Consider the following 24,306-nt stretch of genomic DNA (forward strand, 5'->3'; position numbering starts at 1 on the left):
TGTTCCTCAAGCTACTGCCAGAGAACCCAGACTGCCCCCTCCTCAACCCTACAACGGTGAGCCTGGAAACTGTCGTTCCTTTTTGTCCCAGTGTTCATTGATTTTAGAGCTACAGGCCTCAGCCTTCCCTACACAGCGTTCACGTGTGGCCTACATAATAACTTTACTCACTGGCAAGGCTCGGGAGTGGGGAACAGCCATATGGGATTCTGATGACCCTATTTGTGCTAATTACAATGACTTTACCAAAGAAATGAAGGAGGTTTTTGACCGTGCTGTTTCGGGCAGGGATGCTGCCAGGCAGTTGCTGCAGCTTAAGCAAGGCAGCAGATCAGTTTTTGATTATGCCATTGACTTCCGTACTCTGGCTGCCTCGTGTGGGTGGGGAGACACCGCTTTGTATGATGCCTTCTTGAGTGGTCTGTCTGATGCTGTGAAGGATGAACTGGTGTCACAGGAGCTGCCTACTGAGTTCAAGGAGTTGGTGAAGCTGTCCGGCAGGGTCGACGCTCGGCTCAGGGAGCGACGCTCTGAAAGGAGTTTTTTCCGACCTCGCCCACGGCCCACCACTGCTGCCTCTCTGTCGTCGCCTCTCCAGGAGGAAGCCCCCTCTCCTGAGCCCATGCAGATCGACCGTGCCAAGCTGACCCCAGAGGAGCGCATGCGCCGCCGCCAGGAGAACGCCTGTTTCTACTGTGGCCAGGTGGGCCATCTCTGCCTCAAGTGTCCATTAAAAGCCGACGCCCATCATTAGAAGCAGGGCTTCTGGTGGGCACTGCTCAAGGTAATTCCCCTGCCAAACGTTCTTATTTACCCATTATGCTGTTACTGTCTGATGGTGCTCACCCCCTCACAGCTCTCATAGATTCTGGGGCAGATGAGAGTTTCATCTGCGCTGACACAGCCCGTCAGTTGAAGATTCCTATGCTTCCCCTAAAGCAGCCTTTGTTGACTAGTGCCATTAATGGACGGACTCTCACGCGTATTACTCATGTCACAGAGCCTGTTGGGGTGCGGATTTCTGGAAATCATTCTGAACGCTTATCTTTTCATGTTATGGATAACCCTCATGTCCCCATTGTCCTAGGCTTTCCCTGGCTGTCAGTCCACAACCCCCATGTTAATTGGGCTGATAACACTATTATGAGTTGGAGCCAGTTTTGCCACTCTCACTGCCTAACCTCAGCTGCCATCTCTCTCTCCCTGGAGCCAGACAGAACTGAGGAGTTCCCAGATTTGTCCTCTGTCCCTCCTGAGTACCTGGACTTAAAGACAGTTTTTAGTAAGTCCCGTGCTGTTTCCCTTCCACCTCACAGGCCATATGACTGTCGTATTAACCTCCTGGAAGGAGCCATGCCCCCCAAGGGGCGCCTTTATTCCCTCTCACATGCAGGAACTGAGGCGATGAACAAATACATCTCGGAGTCCCTGGCCGCAGGCATAATCCGCCCATCGTCCTCCCCTGCTGGTGCTGGCTTCTTTTTTGTTGGCAAGAAGGACGGTTCCCTAAGACCATGCATCGATTACAGAGGTCTAAATGATGTCACTGTCAAGAATCGATACCCATTGCCACTCATGTCTACTGCCTTTGAACTATTACAGGGTGCACATGTCTTTACTAAACTTGACCTACGTAATGCATATCACCTTGTGAGGATAAAGCTCCGTTCACACTGAAGAAGCAGAAGCTAGCTTTAGCTTCTGCTTCCCATGTTATCTCTATGCAGAACAGCTTCTGCGTTTAAAAGCTGGAAGAATAGCTTTTTTTTGTTTTTGCGGGGTTTTTTTCTCACCGAACCTGAACTTTAAAGCAGCTTTTAAAAGCTGGAGCTTTAAAAATCTGCGTGTAGCCAATCAGAGCACAGCGTGGTTTGAGGAGGCGGAGTTGAGCTCATTTTACAAAACCAAAAAGCTCTGGAAAAGCTGTCCGACCCAATTGTCCGCATTAAAAAATAAACTTTTTAAATATGGGCTGTATATGAAATATGAATGGATATTTGGCAAGACCATAGCATATTTATCGATAGAAATTAAAGTTTATATGAGAAACAAGTTGTCGAAGCGGTGAAAACAGGTTGTGTTCCGTGTTCCGTCGCGAGTGTCACGTTTCTGGGGACAAGTGATCGTGCATTCACCCCCCCCTCCGGTTCTCATCGAAGCTATGGATGGACTACTGAACTGAACTCTCCGGAACGCTATCCGTCGCTGACGCTGATTGTGGACTAAACAGTGCACACACACACGGTTGATAAATTAGCAGATATAGATAGATAGACAAACAACTAAACAATATAGTTGTTTCGGGAGTTTTCCCCAAAACCTTCCCCGAGAAGAGGGGAGGAGCAGCCCGCTCTCAGCGCGTTTCTGTGCCGTTTCCTCGTGTGTCTCTCGGTAGTATGTTGAAGCTTTTGCACCGTCAATCATACCTTTAAAATAAATAATTAATAGCCTTTATATCAGTTGTATGTACCCCCTCTATTTACCCCCCCCCACACACACACACACACACAGTACGTAGTGCAGTAGTCCCGACTCCCTAGTACTGGAACGCCGAGGAGAGCTGTGCTCGGAGACGATTTGCTGGACGTTTCCTCGCACTAAAATTAATTGCCCTTGTCGCGGGACCTCGCCCTGAGCACAGGGTGTTGACCACTTGTGTACGCTCCTCGACACCCAGTCTCAACTTAGGGGGTCCTCCGTGGGCCGGGCCACAGGGTCCAGAAGTCGGTCCACTTTCGCTCGGGGACCTATAGGTTCAATTGGTTTATTGCGTTCATGTATGTAGGCCTATCGGCTATCGATGAACCTCATAGCATGATATTGATTATTAATTAAGTAATTAAAGTATGCCTAGCCTACTAGCACAATGTTTCACATCATCTGCTAATTAAAAGCAAACTTTAAATGTGCTGATGCTGTAGTGAGGGTCCGGGGGGTGGAGGAGCGGTCTCCTACTGCCACATACCGGTAGCCAGCCGAGGAGGGTCAGTGACGGACTGAATGTCCGGAAATCACACGTAAACATAAGCTGTTTTAATTGCTTTTACGACGTGCTGGATATATACAATTGTATTTCTACGGTATGCTCTTTCTAAATCAACATTAACATTACATACAGAGCCGCCATTTAAAAAAATGCCAGGAGGGTTTCGCTCGTGGCCTAGGGGGGAGAGGAGAGCGGAGTGGGGGGAGAGACATGAGCACTGAAGACGGGGAGGATTGAGATCCCGTCCGTTCGGTTATTTACACACAAGTTTACCAAGATTATATTATTTATTCATCGATACATAGGCTATGATGTAACTAAATATATAATTATGTCTCCTCTACAGTCGCTATTTTACATTTTAGACTTTCAAATGCGCATCTGCTCAAACTGCCTGTCTCTCGTCTCAAAGCCAGACAGCCAGTCCAGGCAGCTTGAGTGACAGGTACCTTGTACACGCCCACTTTCTCAAAAAAAAGCTGCGTCTTTTAGAGTTCTGCTTTTGCTTTTTAAAGCAGCTTCTTCAGTCTGAACGGGGCTTAAGAGAGGGAGATGAATGGAAAACTGCCTTTAACACATCCACAGGGCATTATGAATATCTTGTTTTACCCTTTGGTTTGACTAATGCTCCAGCTTTTTTCCAGGCCCTTGTCAATGATGTGCTGAGAGACATGGTGAACCGTTTTGTTTTTGTGTATTTGGATGACATCTTGATTTTTTCTCCCTCTCTCAAAGAGCACAGACACCATGTCAGGCAGGTTCTCCAACGCCTCCTGGAGAACCGTCTCTTTGTAAAGGCAGAGAAGTGCAAGTTTCACCAGAGCACAGTGCCATTTTTGGGGTTTATTGTGAGTGCCGGCCAACTTCATGTAGATCCTGCCAAGGTAAAAGCTGTCACTGATTGGCCCAGACCAGCCACAAGGCGTGATCTCCAAGGCTTTTTAGGTTTTGCCAATTTTTATCGCAAGTTTGTACGCAACTACAGTACCGTTGCTGCCCCACTCACGGCTTTGACCTCGCCCAAAGTACCTTTCCGCTGGAATCCTCAGGCTGAGGATGCTTTCTCTAAGCTCAAGCATTGTTTTTCCACTGCACCTATCCTAACTGTCCCTGATCCCTCTAGGCAGTTTGTTGTGGAGGTTGACGCCTCAGAGACCGGAGTGGGTGGTGTGCTGTCCCAGAGAGCCACTAAGGACAACAACCTGCACCCCTGTGCCTACTTCTCTCATCGTCTGTCTCCCCCTGAGCGCAACTATACCATAGGTGATCGTGAACTGCTGGCAGTGATGCTGGCTCTTGAGGAGTGGCGCCACTGCCTTGAGGGGGCGGCCTTGCCCTTCATCGTTTGGACTGATCACAAAAACCTTGAGTATATCAAGTCAGCTAAACGCCTTAATTCCCGCCAAGCTCGATGGTCTCTGTTTTTTTCACGTTTCAATTTCACCCTGTCATATCGCCCAGGCTCAAATAATACTAAGCCGGATGCCCTGTCCAGGATCTATTCTCCAGAGAAGGAGCCTTTGGTCCCTGAGCCTATTCTGCCTCCTGAGCTGATTGTTGGGGCTGCACTCTTTGATGTTGAGTCGCAGGTTCTGAGGGCCCAGAGTCAGGAACCCGGCCCGGGTAATGATCCTCCTAACTGCCTTTTTGTCCCCACATCTGTTCGTCCAAAAGTGTTGACCTGGGGACATGGCTCCAGGTTGGTGTGTCACCCAAGGGTGGCACGAACTATGGCCTTCATTAAGCGGCGCTTCTGGTGGCCATCCATGAGGGAGGATGTGAAGCAGTTTGTAGCAGCCTGTGACACATGTGCCTGTTGTTCTTAGCTCTCTCTCCCCCCCATCCAAGCCCCCTCCGCCTCCCAGGGTCGTCGACGGTGGAGAGGTGTTTACAGTCAGGCGGTTATTGAAGGTTCGCCCTAGGGGCAGGGGTCTCCAGTACCTTGCTGACTGGGAGGGCTTTGGACCAGAGGAGAGGTGTTGGATCCCGTCCAGGTTTGTCCTGGATCATTCCCTCATCGATGATTTTCACCGTGACAACCCCGATGCCGTGGATGGGGCGCCAGGTGGCGCCCGTAGGGGGAGGGGTACTGTCACAGTCTGAGTGGGAGTGTGGGTGTGTCTGAACCACCTTCATTCTATCCCCTGCAATCATGCCCACAGTATTTAAGACTCAGTCTCTCTACAATCTCTGCCAGATTGTCTTGTGACCTTCCACACACCCAAGCCATTTTCAAGCCTTGTTTTACTGACTTCTGTTTGCTTCTTCTAGACCACGATTTTTGCCAAGCCCTTGCCGGTACTTCTGCCCTCGCTGACTGCTTTTGGAGATTGACCTTGCTTTGAACTGTTTTGATTTTTGCCTGCCCCTTGCCTGTTTTGACGTTTTGGAATAAAGACCTGCTTTCTGTGACTTTTGTGTCTGCATCCTGAGTCCTTTCCACGTGTGCCTTGACACAGGGTGCCGGCCCGGTTCCGGCGAGCCGCCCCACATCAGAAACGGTAGAGATATGAGAGAGTTACCATCTGTGGTCACTGTTCGAGACTAAGAGAGTGGGGGAGCAAGTGTACAGTAGCTGCTATATCCCGACCTTGATTCACCTGATGTGCAGCTGAGTTTCATTCACCGTACATCAAGTCACGGAATGTATAACTCTGAAAGTGTACCGAATGGACCCGTTTCACTGTGTCTAACGCTAACCGACAATCACACAGCACTTATACTGAGATGAACTGTCTGGAAAGAAGTGCAGAAAATCTACTGCTGTAAAATGATGGAGTCACTTTAAGGGGAGGGCTTTGATGGTGGCTAAATGAAAGAATTAGGACCCCATGTAAAGAAGTTGTAGTAAAGGTACTTTAAGTAAAACTATCAATACTGCAATATATAAATACTAAAAGTTAAAGTACTCATTGTGCAGAATGTCCCATTTCAAGTTTTAAAATCATAGTCATCATAATTATGGAATGTCAGAACAGGTCAGCTCCATATATTGACATCCAAGGGTTTAGTTGCTGACCGGCTCCATAAATGCAAATCTAGGTGATGATCCAGTCTTCTCTATGTATGGCTATCCAGGGTTTGATGAAGATCAGTGTTGTGATCTTCATATTATGGAGACGGCCATATGTGTCACGAGGCGTGACGGACAGACGGACAGACTAACTGATTGCAGGTTAATTGTCATGTTTATTCTGCGACCTACAGTCGCAATAAATGTACTTAGTTGCTTTGCACCACTATCCGCAAGTCCATCGGTCTACTCTACTTGTAATTTCTCAGAGTTAAAATAACACTCACAGTGTAAATCGAGGTCTCTAACAGGTCGGCCTGACCAGTACAGTATGATTGACAGGGGACGTAATCCACTAAGCTCTACAGGACATGGAAGGTGATGCACCTGCTTCCACTGCAGTCACTGTGATGTTGTGCCAGCCTGCAGTCTCTCACCTGCTTCCACTGCAGTCACTGTGATGTTGTGCCAGCCTGCAGTCTCTCGCCTGCTTCCACTGCAGTCACTGTGATGTTGTGCCTGTCAGCCTGCAGTCTCTCGCCTGCTTCCACTGCAGTCACTGTGATGTTGTGCCTGTCAGCCTGCAGTCTCTCACCTGCTTCCACTGCAGTCACTGTGATGTTGTGTCAGCCCGCAGTCTCTTACCTGCTTCCACTGCAGTCACTGTGATGTTGTGCCTGTCAGCCTGCAGTCTCTCACCTGCTTCCACTGCAGTCACTGTGATGTTGTGCCAGCCTGCAGTCTCTCGATCCAAGACCTTGCCCAGAGTGATAGCACCTGATACGGGATCAATATGGAAGATCTTCTCCTGGTCCGTGCTGTGATCAATGGAAAACCTGTAACCGGAGACAGAGAGAGACACACACACACACACACACACAGAGAGACAGTAAAAGTATGATGCACAATACTTTTACAAGTGAAATTCCAATTCTGCGACATTTAATGAATAGTCCTTTTTTCTTTTCTTCTCACTTATTATTTTTGGGTTATCTAAGGACTGAGTTGATATCAGGTTACTTTGAGCGGGAGCAACTTGTAAAAAAATATTTAATGATGAGAGAGAGAGAGAGAGAGAGAGAGAGAAAAAGAGAAATAAAAACATACCCACCAAAGAAAATGGATAAAAAGAATCATCTGTTACAGTGCGTTTATTGGAAAGCTGTGACAGTGTGTGCGACCCTGCTTAGTTTACTCACTGCCCACCCCGGAGCAAGAAAGCAGACTTTAAAATGCGCTCCAGCAAAATCAAAACACATCACTGTGAAGTCTACAGAAAACCCAATGACGGTTTTCTGTTTATTTCCCCTGTCCAATGTTCTCCTTTCTACTACAGTATTCTGGCTGAACCTAAACCTAAACCAGCGAGGGCAACGGCAGCTTTTTAAATATCTCTCCCACAAAGGCTCCTCACAGTCACACCACCTACGCAGCCATCGTATGAGAGCCACAGTTACAGTACACTGTAGTATTATTAATATGTACTGTTCTCAAATACCATTCATTTGAGAGGAGTGATGCTTTCAACACTTGAAACACAGTCCACAGCGTAGCGTAGTCAACACCTGTGCAGCTCTCATATCTGTGCTTTCTCTATAGTGGCGCTGTCCAAGTGTTATCCACAAGTTATCCACTCTGTTTCACTTACAATGTAGTTGTGTCCAGCGGTGGAACAAGTATGTTAAACAAGTACGTAATTCAAGTACTGTATTTAAGTAAGTGCTTTACTTGAGTATTTGGATTATTATTACAAAACATACACTGACCAGTTAAGCCCTATTTTATACTTAGGCTTTTTGAAAATAGTACAAGCTTACAGTAGATCTGCAACTGTACTAATTAAAGCCACCAAATTTTGACAGCATAATTACGTAATTACAAAATTACAACAGCAGAATAATAACAGCATATCAAGGTTCAAAGAGGCATTTCAGTTTCAAGAGGCTATAATACAAATGTCAATATTCTATTAGTAAACACAAGCACGCAGCACAAATGACCGGACGTGCACACAATATAGAATATAGTGTATACTATATTACACTAATTATAGTAAACCAGTAGGACGCCTGACGGCGAGAAGCGAGGTCGCGTGCACACATCCGCCTGAGTGACAGCAGACTACTGGAGAGTGCTGACACTTTGGCATGGGGGGTCAGATCAACATAACCGCCTGGGTGACAGCAGCCTGCTGGGTGACTTTGGGGAAGGCCCGTCTAGAGTTTAAATGGACAGGTATCAGTCAAAAGGGAGACAAGGATCAACATATGGATTATGGAATGTCAGAACAGGTCAGCTTCATATATGGAGTAGTGATCGACCGATAATCGGCCACGGCCGTGTGTGTCACACACTCTGTACTGACGTCTCCTCTCTCTCACACACACACACACACACACACACACAGAGTCAGAGAGAGGGCCACTGCACTGACTGCAGGGAGGAGAAAGGATTATAGGCTACTAACCTTGTAACCATAAAAAGCTTTGCTGTTTTCATCTTCAATTAACCAAAATAAAATCCACACGTGAGAGGGACAGAGTCACAGAGAGAGAGTGTGTGTGTGTGTGTGTGTGTGTGTGTGTGTGTGTGTGTGTGTGTGTGTGTGTGTGTGTGCGTGCGTGCGTGCGCGTGTGCCAGCCAACTGAAGGACAACGTTTTTCCCCCATCCTGACCAGCCTAATATGATTATTGCATTTTGGCTATATGCAATAACTAACTGCAAGCCAATGAAGAATGAACCAATCAGTAGCATCGTCAGTCTTAATTTCTAATTCATATTAATTTAGTTACCAATCATTTTACTGTTGGCCAGTGTTTTGAGACATATTGTCTTTTATTGCTATAAAATGAAAATGAATGAAATTCTACATGCATTAAAAAAGTGGCCAGTGATCTTGAAGGTGGCAAATTTCAGTGGTGGAGTAAAAACAACAAGGTCACATGGCTTTGGAGAGTTTGGGCAGCAGATCTACAAGCTCTCAACATGTCATGCTGCAATGTGCTGTGGGCTTGTAGATCACACATTTTGATAAACTAGAACGGTGCCCGTAGGGCCTCTACAGCCCATGGGCACTGACCTACTTGGAACGATGCAAGTTAGAAATGAATGCCCCACCCAGATATTATGTCTGTCTCCCTTTTATGCCCATATATGGAGTTCTTTGTAAGGCATGCCCAAATAGGGAGTATATGCAGCCAGCTTGAGGAGTTCTGTCTTCTGTGTCAGGCATGCCCTAATATGGAGTGCTGTGAGGTCAGAACAGACCAGCTCCATATATGGACGCTGGGCATGGGCCCGGTCCAGAGGCCGGGCAGAGGCCTTTTTGGGGCTATAAAAATGCAATTAATTATAGATAGATAGATAGATAGATAAAGATTGAAAAAATGTTGCACTTGAATTAAAAGAAAAGCTGCATTTGATGGAGGGGGGGAAGTGTTACTGAAAAGATGTTGGTGCTTCTTGCACTTCCTTTTTTATAAGCGATAAATATTCTCCAATGCATTTAAAGGAATTCTTGTGTTGGAATTTATGTTACAGTAAAAATTCATATCAGCTCATAATATCGGCTATCAGCTTTTTGATCGTACACTAATCGGTGATCGGATATATCGGCCAAAAACCATATCGATCACTATGTCGATCACTAATATGGAGATCAAAGCTTTCCTTTCCATCTCAATTTGGCCACCTGCCCACAGTGCCAAAACTACTAGTAACTGACCATGGTATATTATTGTGCTTAACTGACCAGCCAACTGGCCTGACCTGAACCCCACAGAGAATCTAGGTTGTATTGTCAAGAGGAAGGTGTCAACAATACAAATACATTTACGGCTGTTATCAAAGCAAACCTGGGCTTCAACAGTGAAAAAGGCTGATCACCTCCATGCCACACCTTGATGAAATAATTTATTCAAAAGTAGCCCAGACCAAATATTGACTGCATACATTTATATACTTTACAGATGGTCGACATTTTTAGTCTCGTAAAATATTCTAATATCTTCCTCTGCCGGACGGAAGGCAGGCGGCTCGTCCTCGTCCGACGCGCTCACACGCGCACAATGGTCTGGTCCCGGAAGGAGCCCAGGTCCACGACGCGAGGGTCCGCGTGCTTGTTCACCGCCTCCACCACCACGTTGTGCGTGCGCTTGCTCTCAAAGTCCAGGGCCTGGAGATGAATGAAACAAGGTGGAGGCATCAAGGAGGGTGGTCGTGTGGAGTCCAGGGTCTGGAGATGAATGAAACAAGGTGGAGGCATCAAGGAGGGGGGTCGTGTGGAGGTCGCATGACGTGGACTCCCAAACAATAAGGGGCCTTTCTCAGCCCCCCCACCCTTCTCCCTTTGTTTATATTGTGTTCAGTTTTCAAGATGGCCGCAGCACCAGGAGGGGGTGGGGCAGAGGTAGGCGGAACACATCCATCAAAGCTGTGTTCAGACACAAGTCAGGTGTCTTGAATCCAGCCCAGTAAGGGCACCCGCTTCCATTATTTATGTATGCACATATTATGCATACATAAATAATGAAATACCATGACACTATATGCCACGATAATACGGTAATACAGTATACCTGTACATGCCTACTTACATTATGCCCTGATCTGCCTTTGACATGTTGCGGTGACATCGCTGTTACCCTGGTTTTTAACCAGCCAAAATGATCTTATAGATGGCATATTATGTATACATAGCACTCTATAGTGTATATACTCATAGTCATTGTACAGATATTCTACTGCATGTTAGGTTCTTAGTTTGCTTGATGACTATATGTATGTGTTGTTCTTGCTTACTGTAAATCGTTCTGGATTAAGAGCGTCTGCTAAATGCCTAAATTGTAATCGCTGCCGCCACACTACCACGCGAGTCTCTGTGTTTCAGACACGTTGGATGAACGCATGTGTGAGTCCAGCCTCAGGCATCAGCCCTTCCATGCAGGGAGACACATTTCTAGTGTGCCATTTTCATTGAGTATTTCATCAAGTATCAATATTATGGCGGCAATTACATATCTGTGCTAATTGTGTAGAAGGCTTATGGAACCTCCCAGTGGGCATGCAGTGTATGTCTGCATATCACATAGATAGACTACCATTGATAATAAGAAGCAATCTCTGGTTGGTGACCCCGGGTAAGTCTTACAGGAGGAAAGGAAAATAAATAAGTGATGGAAGGTGTTACGAGGAAGAAGAGGAAAGGTGGAGGGTGAGGTTAGAGGGAGAGTGCATGTGGAGAAGATGAGACAGAACAGACAAAGAAAGAAGCAGGCGCAGAAGATCAACACACACGAGATCAACGGGATCAGGGTGAGTTAAGCGAGGTCTGTGGTCAATATGTTAACAGCATACCATCCAGTTCACACAACTCTCAGAGTATCAGACCGTTCTCACATAGACAATTCATGTTGAACATACTACTGTATAACATTATGCCATTGCTGTTAGCTGCACTGACAGCTCCTATTGAGTTCCTGTCAGGGGTTATGCACTACTATATCTCTGGCAGGTTTGAGTGTTAATAGTGCTATATGCTAAAACTGTCAATCCATGTCAGTAAGACGTTCAGTACTGTCTGCCAGGGTTCATTCACAACACTGTAGTGTACATATAGGAACTGGTTTACATATTCAAGCACATTATTTTGCGGGGGTGGCGCATGGATCTGCTGAAAAAAGATGAAATGTCTTCCACATTTTTAAACACTCTGTAACGCAGTGAAGCATCAATTAATCATTATGTTTTTGTTTGATTAATTCCACTGACCTTGCATGGGAAAGTAATCTTTGCCGTTTAGCCAGTTCCCAGTTGTTTTTAATGTCTGAATGTACCACGAGTTGTCTATATCCATGACTAATAAAGTAATCAATCAATCAATTGTAGAGCGCTTTGGACTTTGGAGAAACATACTCACAAATAACCTTCGTGAAATGAGCCCCCCAGACTCTAGACACAAATCAGCCAACTGTAACAAACAATTGTGTTACTTTAAAATGAGACTGTCTGTGGAGAGGTAAAGAAATAAACAAGCTGTCAGCCCTACTGGACAGAGAGAGAGGTATGGACGGGCCGACATGCAACCAATGGACCGACATTGCCATCCTTAGAAAGGGAATAATAACAATGTTTTATTCATAAGCCAGAGGTTATTCAGTGTGGACTATACCAAGTGATGCTAATGTGTCTGCGATTGAGAAGAGCCTTGCTGTGTCACTGAAAGACAATAAACAAAGGTGCCATACTGTACATTGAGCGCGTCTTCTCTTTTGTGTGTGCATCATGTAATTAGGCAGAAACACATTTGTGTATAGAAAAATGTGGAGGAGGGCCTAAGCTAAGAGGTCAAAGGCTAATGATATACATTGAATGAAAACAGCATAAGGTCAATATTAGTCTTGACCGAACTGGCATGACACGTCATTCAACAATATGCAATTAGCCCTAAGAGTAATGTTTTAGACACAGTGTGAAAGAAATAAATACAATGTATGAGTCGTAGATGTTGTACTTACATGGAATTAATATCATTATGGCACCTAAGATGATCTTAATTCACTAAACTAAATCTGTATAATTACCACAAGAGCTGTGAGGCTAAAACAAAACATCAGTGTCACTCTCTTGAATATTGATTCAGACCTCTGTAGAGTCCCATGTACCGGGCCAGACATCAGTTCCCATCACTTGATAGCCAGTTATGGGTTGAGTGTTGAACCAGCACATGCATGCATTAATAATAATAATAATAATACACTTTATTTATATAGCACCTTTTGTCACCTTTGTGTCACAAAGTGCTTAACAATATAAAAACAACAGCATTAATATACAATGATTTTCTCTGACAGTATTTGGGCCAGTCAGTGGTGTTAGTGCCCCACAAGATAAAGTCTCTCTCTCTCTCTCTCTCTCTCTCTCTCTCTCTCTCTCTGGGACAAATGATGTCAAAGCATGTTGGGGGATGATGTAAACAAACAGTGGCGATCCGTGGTAAAAACAAAATGTGTGAAATGAGGGACGCTCTTGTTATCGTACATCAATTTATGTTATTATCATTTAACCATGATACAATGTTTAAAAAACAACATTCAATATGTAATAGTTTCCCTTCAATGTCAATGGCGTTTAAAGTGTTGATGTTTAATTTACGTCATATTTAGTGGAACTATCAGCTCTTACATCATCATCTCGTACTGGCCATTGGCCAATCAGAATGCCTGTTGCCTGTGATTGGTTAGCTGATTTGCTCGTTTATATAGTCTATATAGTTATATAGTCACTATATACGAGAAATACATTTGACCGGAATTCTCGTACCGTGGTCAATGGTAAATCTTGAGACGTGTGGGGACAAAAGCTGTTTATGGAAGGGGCTAGCGCCCCTTAAAAATAAATCACTGATCTGGCGGGTCTAACATTCAACTCAGAGCCCATAGGGGCCAGCTGAGCTATACTCCTCTAATTGCCTGTCTGTTTTTGCAGACTTCAGAGGCGGGTAAAAGAAGCCCCATCATCTTTACTTTTGTTTGCCAATGCAAACTATTTAATCATTTTCCAGATGTCCACCGGGGGGAGAAAGCCAAGGAGTGGTGATACTGGTGAAGTGTTCCAATCCATTTCAAACACTGGCACTTCTGGCTGCGGTTCTGTAGGACCACTACCCAGTTGAGGGCGGTAACATGTCATTGGTTTGACCTCCCGTTAGATCGACCATTACTAACCCTATCACTGGGGAAACACCATTCCCATCTGGTTCCCGAGATCCACATGATTTTAATTTCTGTTCTTCTGTTGCAACCCTCCCCCCTTTTTTCAGCAGAAAAAAGCAATCTAGGTGTCGCTCTTTCTTTATAACAGGCAGACTGTGTGAACACATCCTCACACATTCTTTGCTCATTGGTTTGGCGATGTATTGGATCTGCTTTTTTAGGTACTCAGATCAAGCACATCAGTCCTGACCATAGGGACTCCGAATCCCCCGTACCTAAACAGTATAGAGCCAAAAACGACAGGTGGTAGCTGGGGTGGAGGAGGGTGAGCAGCAGGTTGTATACAGCAGCGCAGCAAGCAAGCAAGCAGGAGGAGGAGTGCAAACCCTTCCAGTTTAAATAGCCGGTATGAAGATGGAGTGAGTGTGTGATTGGCTGAGTGAATCATGTGAATGAGAGCGTGATGCTGAAGCGGCCCAATAACGGCCGGCAGCGACCGCACTGAGGTTTCCTGAATTAACTATCTCCGCGCATGTCTGCGACAGGCGCAATGCTCATTTGTTCCGATGGATCCAATCTAATTATAATTCTGTTACAAGCACTTATAATAGCACTTAAAATAATAGTAAACATTATAGCCTTGTAAAATAGAACACTAAATAACAGGTTAAAAATGTACTTGGACGTCTCTTGGGATATGGTCTCCCAAGAGACGTAAACAAGTCGAACACGCTGTTTATCGGAAACCTGACCAAAAAAAAGTGGACCAACAGGGACTGTCGGATGCATTCCAGGATTACAATGTCATCAATTGTGATGTCTTTTTCAACTCATCGGGACGTCATGAGCTCTACGGATTTGTGGAGGTCACAGACCAAAATGCTTGCCAGTGTGGCAGGATGGGCGTGAGCGTTCCCACGCCGTCACGGCCCGTCCTCCGCCCACTGATTAGGGCTTGATTAGTGTCCCAGCTGGCTTTATAAGGTGACGTGTCGGCCGTGTTTGTCAGCTGTCAGTCTCTCTCTGCCACACTGCTGGTGTGTGCACTGCCACACGTACCACGGCCAGGAGTTATTCCTCCTGCATTGAGGCGATCATCCTCCACAAAGCTGTCCCTCGGGTGACAGCGTGTTGGTCCGCACTTCAGTGCAGGTATGTTTCTATACGTTGCTGTTACGATCGCCTGCACTTAATGGCTGACTACTCACCCCTTCCTGGGTCCTGTTTGGTGTGTTGTGAAGCAACACCACGCTACCTAGGTTGGTGTTCCTCCCTCTCCGCAGTATTTATATTAATTTGGTGTCTGTGATGCCATGGGAGTATAAACATGGACTTTTGTTGTTTACAGTTATACTATTACCTGGCTACCGCTGCAGTGAGTACAACGCCGGCGCACGTTGGTCTCATTAACGCGGGTGAGTTTGTGTGTCTCGCTGTTCCTGCCTCAGTGACTAGTAGTATAAGAGTAGTATTTTAATACAGCCGTTGTGCTTTCAGGGCTGGCACCACACCTGCTGCTTTGCTGTACCTAACCATTCCACCCACACTCGGACCGCAGTGTTTGAGAAGGCGCACGGTGCCCTGTTGATTGTAGCCCATAGCGGGCGTCATCTATATTCCTCCTGTATTATAACATATTCCTCTCTATCCTTGCTTGTGTATATATATATAGATACTTAGTGCTGTATTATATATATTACACCTAAACTGGATACAACTAGGCCCACTATAGGCCAGAGCGAGAGTACTGTCATTATTATCCTGCATCCGACCTTCAACTGAAGTGCATACGGATTCTATATATCACCCATTCTTGAGATAAGGGACAAAACCTTTTTCAAACTGGATTTTTTTTTTTTTTAAGATACATTCAAATCAAATAGATGTATTTGTAGACACAGGTCTCAACTACCAATCTTGAGAAGGAACAGGTTTTTCGCATAACATTTCTTTCTAAAATGGGACATTTATGCACTTAATACCTGATTCATGTCAACTCCGTCAGACACACTAAAATCCCTTTTAATTGAATTTTATCATTTCAACAATAATATAAAGTCCTCAGTTATCTTATAATGGCTTTCAGTAATCAAGTTAAGTAATACAAATCTTTTAATATTATTTTGTTCCAATATCACACTATTATGAAATATCCAATTTCTCAAAACCGTCATTTCAACCTTTATTTTCAATATTATAACATGAAAACCATGTAAAAAAAAAAAAAATCATCATTACGTATCATTTCAGTTGGTGTTTCAATACATAAGCACAAAAGATTTGACAGCAAATTTTCTATTTCTTTGGAAATTAACAAAAACATCACGGGACGAACGTCTGACGGAGTTGACGAACATCTGACGGAGTTGACAAGTTTAACTGATTTAGGTTCTAGACCACCTAGGATCTTGATTCTGGTGACTAATCCCACATTTTCAAGGATGAGGAATACAGTGGTACTATTTAGATTTGCCCTGTGAACATGGCAGCCATTTTTCAAAATGGCCGCCAACTTTCTGTTATTTCCCAATAACTCAAGTTCTACACCACCTAGGATCTTGATTCTGGTGACTAATCATACATTTTCAAGGATGTGGGATACATTGGTACTATTTAGATTTGTCCTGTGACCATGGTAGACATTTTTCAAAATGGCCGCCAACTTTCTGTTATTTCCCAATAACTCAAGTTCTACACCACCTAGGATCTTGATTCTGGTGACTAATCATACATTTTCAAGGGTGAGGAATACAGTTGTACTATTTAGATTTATCCTGTGACCATGGATGGTAGACATTTTCAAAAATGGTGGACCTGCTATTATTTTACCAATTTACTCAGGGAATATTATCAGAATAATATAAAATCTGTGAATACATTTCTTACCAAGAATTTTCTTCACCAATGTTTGTAAAGGTGTCTACTAACATATCCCACATTGGTTTCTATTTGACCACCCTAGGGGCATGTTTGACAGCTGCTGAAAGTTGGGTACCATCAACAACCAATATAAGGCTAAATGTTCTAAATTTCATTATGCTTTAAGTAGCATGTGGCATGTCAAACTAGGGGCTTTTCATGATTCTGGATCCATTCCAAGCATTAGTTTTGCACAAAAAACACTACGTTGGCTAAAAACGGCCATAGCCATCATCACAGATGTGATGAGGTCAGCACATGTCGGCACCTTTGGGCAAGTGGCTATGGCCAAACTAGGGGGTCTATGGCCAAACTAGGGGTCAAACTCCTTGGGCTAAATTCGGTGAGGTGAACAGTGAGCAGTGAACAGTGAGGGAAAGACTGAAGACAGAAGATTTGGCTTCAGGACCATCAGGCAGGATGTGCAGACACTGAAGGCATCAGTGTCTTTCTCCGTGTCCCCAGCATGTCAACCAAAGCAATGTTACCAAATCAAAGGAGCCTTCACCTCATGTCACCTGGGGCTGGGTGAGCAATCGTATCCTGTATCTAAACTCACAACTAAATACAGACACTTGGCCAGACTGCCGTTTGAAAGGGTCAAACCCCTCATCCTGATTGGGGAAGACCACCCCACCTAATCACACCAACCGAAGAAGTGAGGTTGGGGCCTCCAGGTGGGCCAGCAGCCATCTGCACAAGACTGGGCTGGACCCTGCAGGAAAGCAATCTCCAGCCAAGACAATGTAAGTTGACTATAACAGAGCCCCAGAACACAGAGCTCAGGAGAAGGATGGAGAAACACTGGCAGGAGGCCACCAAGATACAATGCCCCAGAGACCCAGAGTGTGCCACCACTGGCAGTAAGGAGATCAACTGCTGCAGCAAAGATGTCATGAAAGGCAAGTCTCCACCAAAAAAAACCCTGAACCTAATCGGGGTGTCAAGAGACCAAAGTTTCTCCCCCACAGTTCCCTGCAGTGGCCAGTGAAGTCAAACTGTGCATCTGTACCTGAAAGGGGCAAGTCAAAGGCCAGAAAGCCCACCTCCTTTTAATGTCCTGTCAGTAGAAACTCAACCTGCACCTGAAATAAGCCCTTACCTCTCCCAGAGAAAGTTCATCCTTGAAAATGTAATGATTAGTCGCCAGAATCAAGATCCTTGGTGGTCTAAAACTTGAGTTATTGGTAAAATAACAGCAGGTTGGTGGTCATTTTGAAAAACAATGGCTGCCATGGTCACAGGACAAATCTAAATAGTACCACTGTATTTCTCATCTTTTAAAATGTATGATTAGTCGCCAAAATCAAGATCCTAGGTGGTGTAGAACTTGAGTTATTGTAAAATAACAGCAGGTGGCGGCCATTTTGAAAAATGGCTGCCATGGTCACAGGGAAAGTCTAAATTGTACCACTGTATCCCTCATCCTTGAAAATGAGGTCTTAGTCACCAGAATCAAGATCCTAGGTGGTGTAGAACTTGAGTTATTGTAAAATAACATCAGGTGGCGGCTCTTTTGTAATATGGCTGCCATGGTCACCACGAGACAAATCTGTGATGGCCCCATAGCCAAAAATGTTCCTTAAGGCATGCTCTAACTGTGTGCCAAATTAGAATACTGCCCATTATTCAAAAACAATAATGTTATTGTTTTAGGAACACTTTTGTCAACTCCGTCAGATACACGTCAACTCCGTCAGACACAAAATCTGACGGAGTTGACGTCTGACGGAGTTGACAAAATGGCATTTGTTTTCATCTTAACCCTCTTTAGTACAATGTAGCCATTTTGTTTTTGCTTAATTTTGTTAGCTAAACCTAACCCCTAAACTAAAATAATAAACATTATTTTGGAATTCTTAACAAAGATCATAATAATGTCCTGACGGAGTTGACATGTAAAAGCTGTGACCACATTGTTATCAACATTGTTTGTTTAAAATATCAAACAATTGAATGCTTGTCAGACCAGGTACTCCACTGTTGCAACAAATATAAATGGGACTTGGAAAAGGAGTCTTCAGGCTAAATCTGTCGACAATATTTTCTGATTAATTTAAGACTTTTAAAAAAACCTGACGGAGTTGACGGAGACGTGGGACGAACATTTGATATGAGATATTTAATAGAAAATATAAATTAAAATTAACTGTGTATATTATTTGCTATGTTGTTGACAATCTACTTTAATTTAGTATGTATATTTATGTGATTGTGACAGTATTAGACACTTTTTTGGCAGTTTGAAATTGTGGCCACTTGCTGGGGACAGGCTAAATACAGGCCTTTTTGGGTACAGGGCCTGCTTTTAACTAATTCAGATGGAATATGAAAACAATTATAATGAAATTAAGGGCATAATAATACACAACTGTATAACACTTAACTTTGCAAGTGCTTTTATTTTTATGAATTAATTTATTTTTTACATAAAATAAGGCTCTTATGTGTGGGACATGTTTTTTCCACTTTTGTCCCTCATCTCAAGAATGAGTGATATATGTATTTGTGTATTGCATATGTAGCCCGGGTGGGAAACAAGGGGTTAAACTGAATCCTTTAATAAGAATTAAGCAAAGACTACGGAGTGTGGTTTTATGTTGTGTGAATGTGGGTATGTGTGGGTGTTCAAGATTGGACAATAAAGGTTTTAGTGAGTACCACCGACGGCAATTGGCTGTGGGTTTGAGGGAGGAGGAGGCGAGAGAGAGGAAGGAGGAAGTGGAGAGGAGAAGGAAAAGGAGGAGAAACGAGGAGAGACGTTTTTGGAGAGAGAAAGATTTAAGAACTGTACAAAACATTTAAATAGTTTGTTACCGACGTTTTCTGTCAAACTCCAGGATATGTTTACTGTTGGACATCATGTGCGTGTAGTGTAAGAGACGTTTACGGTGCGCAAACGTTGTGGACGAGAGAGTTCAGCGTTTGTTATTGCGAGCGTGGAGTCTACTGGACGGAGAACAACTAGTCGCGATTGTCGAGACGTCGGCTTGGAGAGGACTGTTCCGTCCCGGGAGCCCAGCTTGTGTTGCCGTTTGAAACGTGTGCATTGCCAGTACTGAGTCTACAACAAACTGTGAGTTGAACTGTGTCAGTTTGGAGCTGCTGCGGGGACCAGAATCATCGCATCGCGGGAGTGACGACGCACAGGCCTGCAACGTAGTGTGTGTGTGTGTGTGTGTGTGTGAATGCGTGCGTGCGTGTGTGTGTGGGCCCACAGTCTGTCTTACACGTAACGTCCCATTCAATCTAAGGTTCAGTGTTATGGTTTAAGTTCATGGGTAGAAGGTCATTTTACAAACACCTTTGGGTTTCATAGTCAGGGAGAGAGATAGGGAACAGTTTAGGTTTGCAAACAATTGAAAGGAATTGGGTTAGATATTATTTTTCATTTTGTGTTGTCAAAGAGTTCACATAAGTATACCAGCTATATTTGATAGTTGTTAATAGTTTGAGTATTGTGTATTGTATTAGTTTAGAAGGTCAATAAGCCTTGTCTAATATTTTATAACGATCTGTCTTTTCTTTTCTTTATTTATTTTGTTTACGATTTTTGTTACTTTAGTAAAAAACACTTTCACTTTAAAAAAAAAGGGATTTCTTCATAGATATAAAAACTAAAAAAGACAAAAAACAATTAAAGTGCTTTTTTCCCTTTTGGTTTAACACGTTGTCTGGGTCCATTATTACGAACTCAAACACACCCCAGTTAGCCAGGCTGTTGGGGTGCTACACATATATATAATATATATCCATGCTCTAGCACTTTATAACCCGTATAGCACTTTAGACCTTATTTATTGAACTGTATTCTTGCTACATGAAATACCTACTTGATTTTATAACTTTTATATTGTTGAAACTAAGTATTTTAATAAAGCCTTTTGTATATTGGTTACACACGTTTCTGCCTTGCCTAATTATACTGTATATTGAACCTGTGTTTGGGAGTCATTACGTGCTCCGGGTGTCCAGTATTGCATTTAGTAAATATCTCCTGGGGCGCAATTCCCCAGGTGGCGTAGTTGGCTACCTTAAGCAATACCACCTTACCACACCAGCATGCGATGAAAGCCATGGCTGGAAAAAAAATTCCGGGTGTCACTGACAGGGGGATCAGTGTGGATCCCTTTGAGAAGAAGTCTGCATTTGAACAGATGGACAAACATATACCAAGCGAGGTGTACGACGACGACAAGGACATCAACGTATTCAGTGGTGCAGAAGGCGACAACAAGGGCAATCTGTTAATCGGAGGGCTGAGCTCCAAGACAACAGATGTGTCGTTGGCGAAGGCCTTCGAAGAATACGGAACCATTCGCGACGCTTATGTCATCACAAACAAGAGCACGTCGTCTCGTTTCTACGGCTTTGTGAAGTTCGTAAACCCAAGAGAAGCCGAGTGTGCGATGCAAATGGACAAAAAGAAAGTGGATGGCAAGAGGATCCGTGTGTACGAAGCTGGGCAGGTCCGTTTCGGACGTGGAGGAGGAGGAGGAGGAGTAGGAGGTGGTGGAAAAAGGGGGGGAAGAGGTGGAGGAGGAGGTGGAGCCCAAAGCTACCGTGTAGGAGGTGGAGCCCAAATCGCTACCGTGGAGGAGGAGATGGAGCCCAAAGCTACCGTGGAGGAGGAGGTGGAGCCCAAAGCGCTACCGTGGAGGAGGAGATGGAGCCCAAAGCTACCGTGGAGGAGGAGGTGGAGCCCAAAGCTACCGTGGAGGAGGAGATGGAGCCCAAAGCTACCGTGGAGGAGGTGGAGGTGGAGCCCAAAGCTACCGTGGAGGAGGAGGTGGAGCCCAAAGCTACCGTGGAGGAGGAGATGGAGCCCAAAGCTACCGTGGAGGAGGTGGAGGTGGAGCCCAAAGCTACCGTGGAGGAGGAGATGGAGCCCAAAGCTACCGTGGAGGAGGTGGAGCCCAAAGCTACCGTGGAGGAGGAGATGGAGCCCAAAGCTACCGTGGAGGAGGAGATGGAGCCCAAAGCTACCGTGGAGGAGGTGGAGCCCAAAGCTACCGTTGAGGAGGAGGATACAGGAGCGGAGGAGGCTTAGGCGGCAAGCTTAATTAAAACGTAGAGCCTGCAGTCATTGCGGTGACGGAGCATGTATCAACCGGCATCGCACCATCACCCCCCGAGTGAGCTCAGAGCGATGCGCCTCCCTCCCTTCCCCCCCAGTGCTTATACCATTATAGGACTGGGCTGTATTTAAATGAATAATATATAGGCAACGGAATGAAGGCCTGCCTCTGCGAGAATTAAGCTCCATGACAACTGCTCTACGGTGAAAGCAAAGCCTGTGTCAGGATGCACCTCTACAGTGCAAGCAGTGGAGTCGGTAGACAAAACAATCACAATGGCTTCCCTTAATCTGCCCAGGGAGCACATTCAGTAGTTGCATTTCAACAGGCTCTGTGCTGAGTTGAAAACAGGCTCTCTACTGCGTTAAGCCACACCGGTCTTACACTTCAAAGAGAGAAAAGAGTTCTGCAGAATTTGAAAAGAAAGAACAATCCAATCCTCTGCATGCTTCCAGAAATTGGATATTTGTGAAAAGATGACTGCAGTGTATTGGTCGCTGTGACTGACCCACTATGTGGACTAACTACAGTAGCAGCACTCAGGTCAGGTTGCCCTGTCCAATCGCAGGCAGCTGGGGATGTCATTGCTGACATTGTGACTAAGGCACAGGAGAAGAATGGGGGGAATTTCAGCTCCATGTTTTTAGTTTTGCATTTTAGTGTGACAGTATGATGGCATAATACCGGTAAGCTCTGTATATATGGTTGATTGACAAACAGCAACATGTATAAGCTCACAAGACATCACAATGTATATATGCATTGTGAGCTTGTACTGTAGATGTCTATATCAAAAAAGTAATGTCAACTTTAATTTCTGTAGGCATGGACAGACAAGGCAGGTTTCTATAGCAGCGCATTGCAGCAACAAGACAATTCAAAGTGCTTTATATAAAACATCAGGGCATTAAGACATAGAAGCTCTATTGTAACCTCTAATCTTCTGTTGTGAATAAAATGTTATTTTGTCCAATAGTATGTGAATACAATATAACCTATACAAGGGGGCACGGTGGCACAGTCGGTAGTGCTGTCACAGCTCAAAGGTCCTGCGTTCGATTCCCGCTGGGGACGCTGTGGGCGCTGGGGGGCGTGTTCTCTCCTCTGCGTCATCAGTGCCAATACCCGAGGCGGGGTTGGCGAAAGGGCCTTTCTGTGTGGAGTTTGCATGTTCTCCCTGTGTCCCCTAGGGTGGGTACCCTCACAAAAACATGCAGTAATTCTGGTTTCTATAGCTACCTCCCCCCAGCCGGGGCGCGTGATGGAGGGGAAAGGAACTGGTCGGAATAACGTGTTCCTTCCACACGCTATGTCCGGCCAGGGAAACTCCCCCTGTCAGGTGAAAAGAAGCAGCTTGGACTCCTCATGCATAGAAGGAAGCATAAGGTCAGTCCGCAACATGGGTTGCAAAATCGTGGGATAAAAATATATATAAAATACATAAAAACAATATATAGTCAGCTGAGGCACCTGATGGAGGAAAATAACTGGTTGTGATAACATGTTCCTTCCACGAGTTATGTCCTACCATGGAAACTCCCCCTTGTCAGGTAATGAAAAGCGGCCTAATCACCCCTCGTGCATTGAAGGAAGCATGAGCTCAGTTCGGGGCTCTCCCCAGGTTGGCAAAGAGAGAGTCGTGCCCAGGATTGCCGTTTAGGTAATTGGAACCGGATGAAAAAAGCATAATGTATGTGGAATGTTTCAAGTGAAAGACCATTCAAAGAGTAGGCTATGAAAATAATTTTGTTTAATTGAAAAAGACAAGAAAATAAACGTGAACTTATGCCTGGAAAATACTGAAATAGGGACAACAGGGTTACTGTAGATACATGGCATGATAATATTACTGCATTCCATGTAGGAATAGTAATGCAATCATACACACTGCCACCGCCAGCCCTACAGCGGTGGCACAACAGAAGCTAGCCGCTTCACTGTGTGGTAATTTCTATTCTTACCGTTTCCTGGGATTTTACATGTCAAAATCTATTGTTGCATTTCCTGGGCTTGTGCTCCTCTCCCTCCCAGAGGTTCACATTGTGTTGAAAACACAACTCAGTGATTCTAGTCACATTTGGCTCCCAAGTAGCTCCGGGCCATGTTTGTATGCGAGTAGCCAAAAGTACATGCAGCAGCGGAGCTAAGGAGGGAGGCAAATGACATGGTCCTCTTTCATCCACAGGAAGCCAGAAGGGATGCATTTATGATGCATCCCCCCCCCCCCCCCCAACTCAACCTTAACTCCCTGCATTGAATTTTATTCAATACATTTGAATGTAAAATTCCGTTACAGGATTTATATTCATTATATGTCTCCCATGCTGACTGCAAATTAACGTACACGGCACAGGGGAAGCCAGTGTGGATGTCAAAAACGCCAAAACCCTAGCTATTAAGGAACTCGAAAAAAGCTAGCCTACATAGGAAAGGGAAAAAAAGTGAGCATGAAAATGTAAATGACGATAGCTCTATTTCTTCCTCAACAGAACTTGGTCTGTGAATGCACAGCCGACCATGAAGTCTTCCTCAACAGAACTTGGTCTGTGAATGCACAGCCGACCATGAAGTGGAAGTGTTTTGCTTTTGTTCAATTA

General features: G+C 44.7%; 1 pseudogene across 1 annotated transcript in view; it reads right to left on the reverse strand.

The window, feature by feature from the left end:
• Nucleotides 1-24,306, reverse strand: part of LOC308334472 (cadherin-22-like) — a 129,434-nt pseudogene that overhangs the window by 59,243 nt on the left and 45,885 nt on the right. Inside the window, exons 4-6 of the transcript in view lie at nt 21,285-21,640; nt 9,967-10,234; nt 6,699-6,835 (exon numbers count right to left, since the gene is read on the reverse strand). The product of the transcript in view is annotated as a cadherin-22-like (transcript). The remainder of the gene's footprint in view (nt 1-6,698; nt 6,836-9,966; nt 10,235-21,284; nt 21,641-24,306) is intronic.

The sequence above is a fragment of the Protomyctophum bolini genome (genome assembly GCF_963924005.1).
Source record: "Protomyctophum bolini genome assembly, chromosome: 2".
NCBI lineage: Eukaryota > Metazoa > Chordata > Actinopteri > Myctophiformes > Myctophidae > Protomyctophum > Protomyctophum bolini.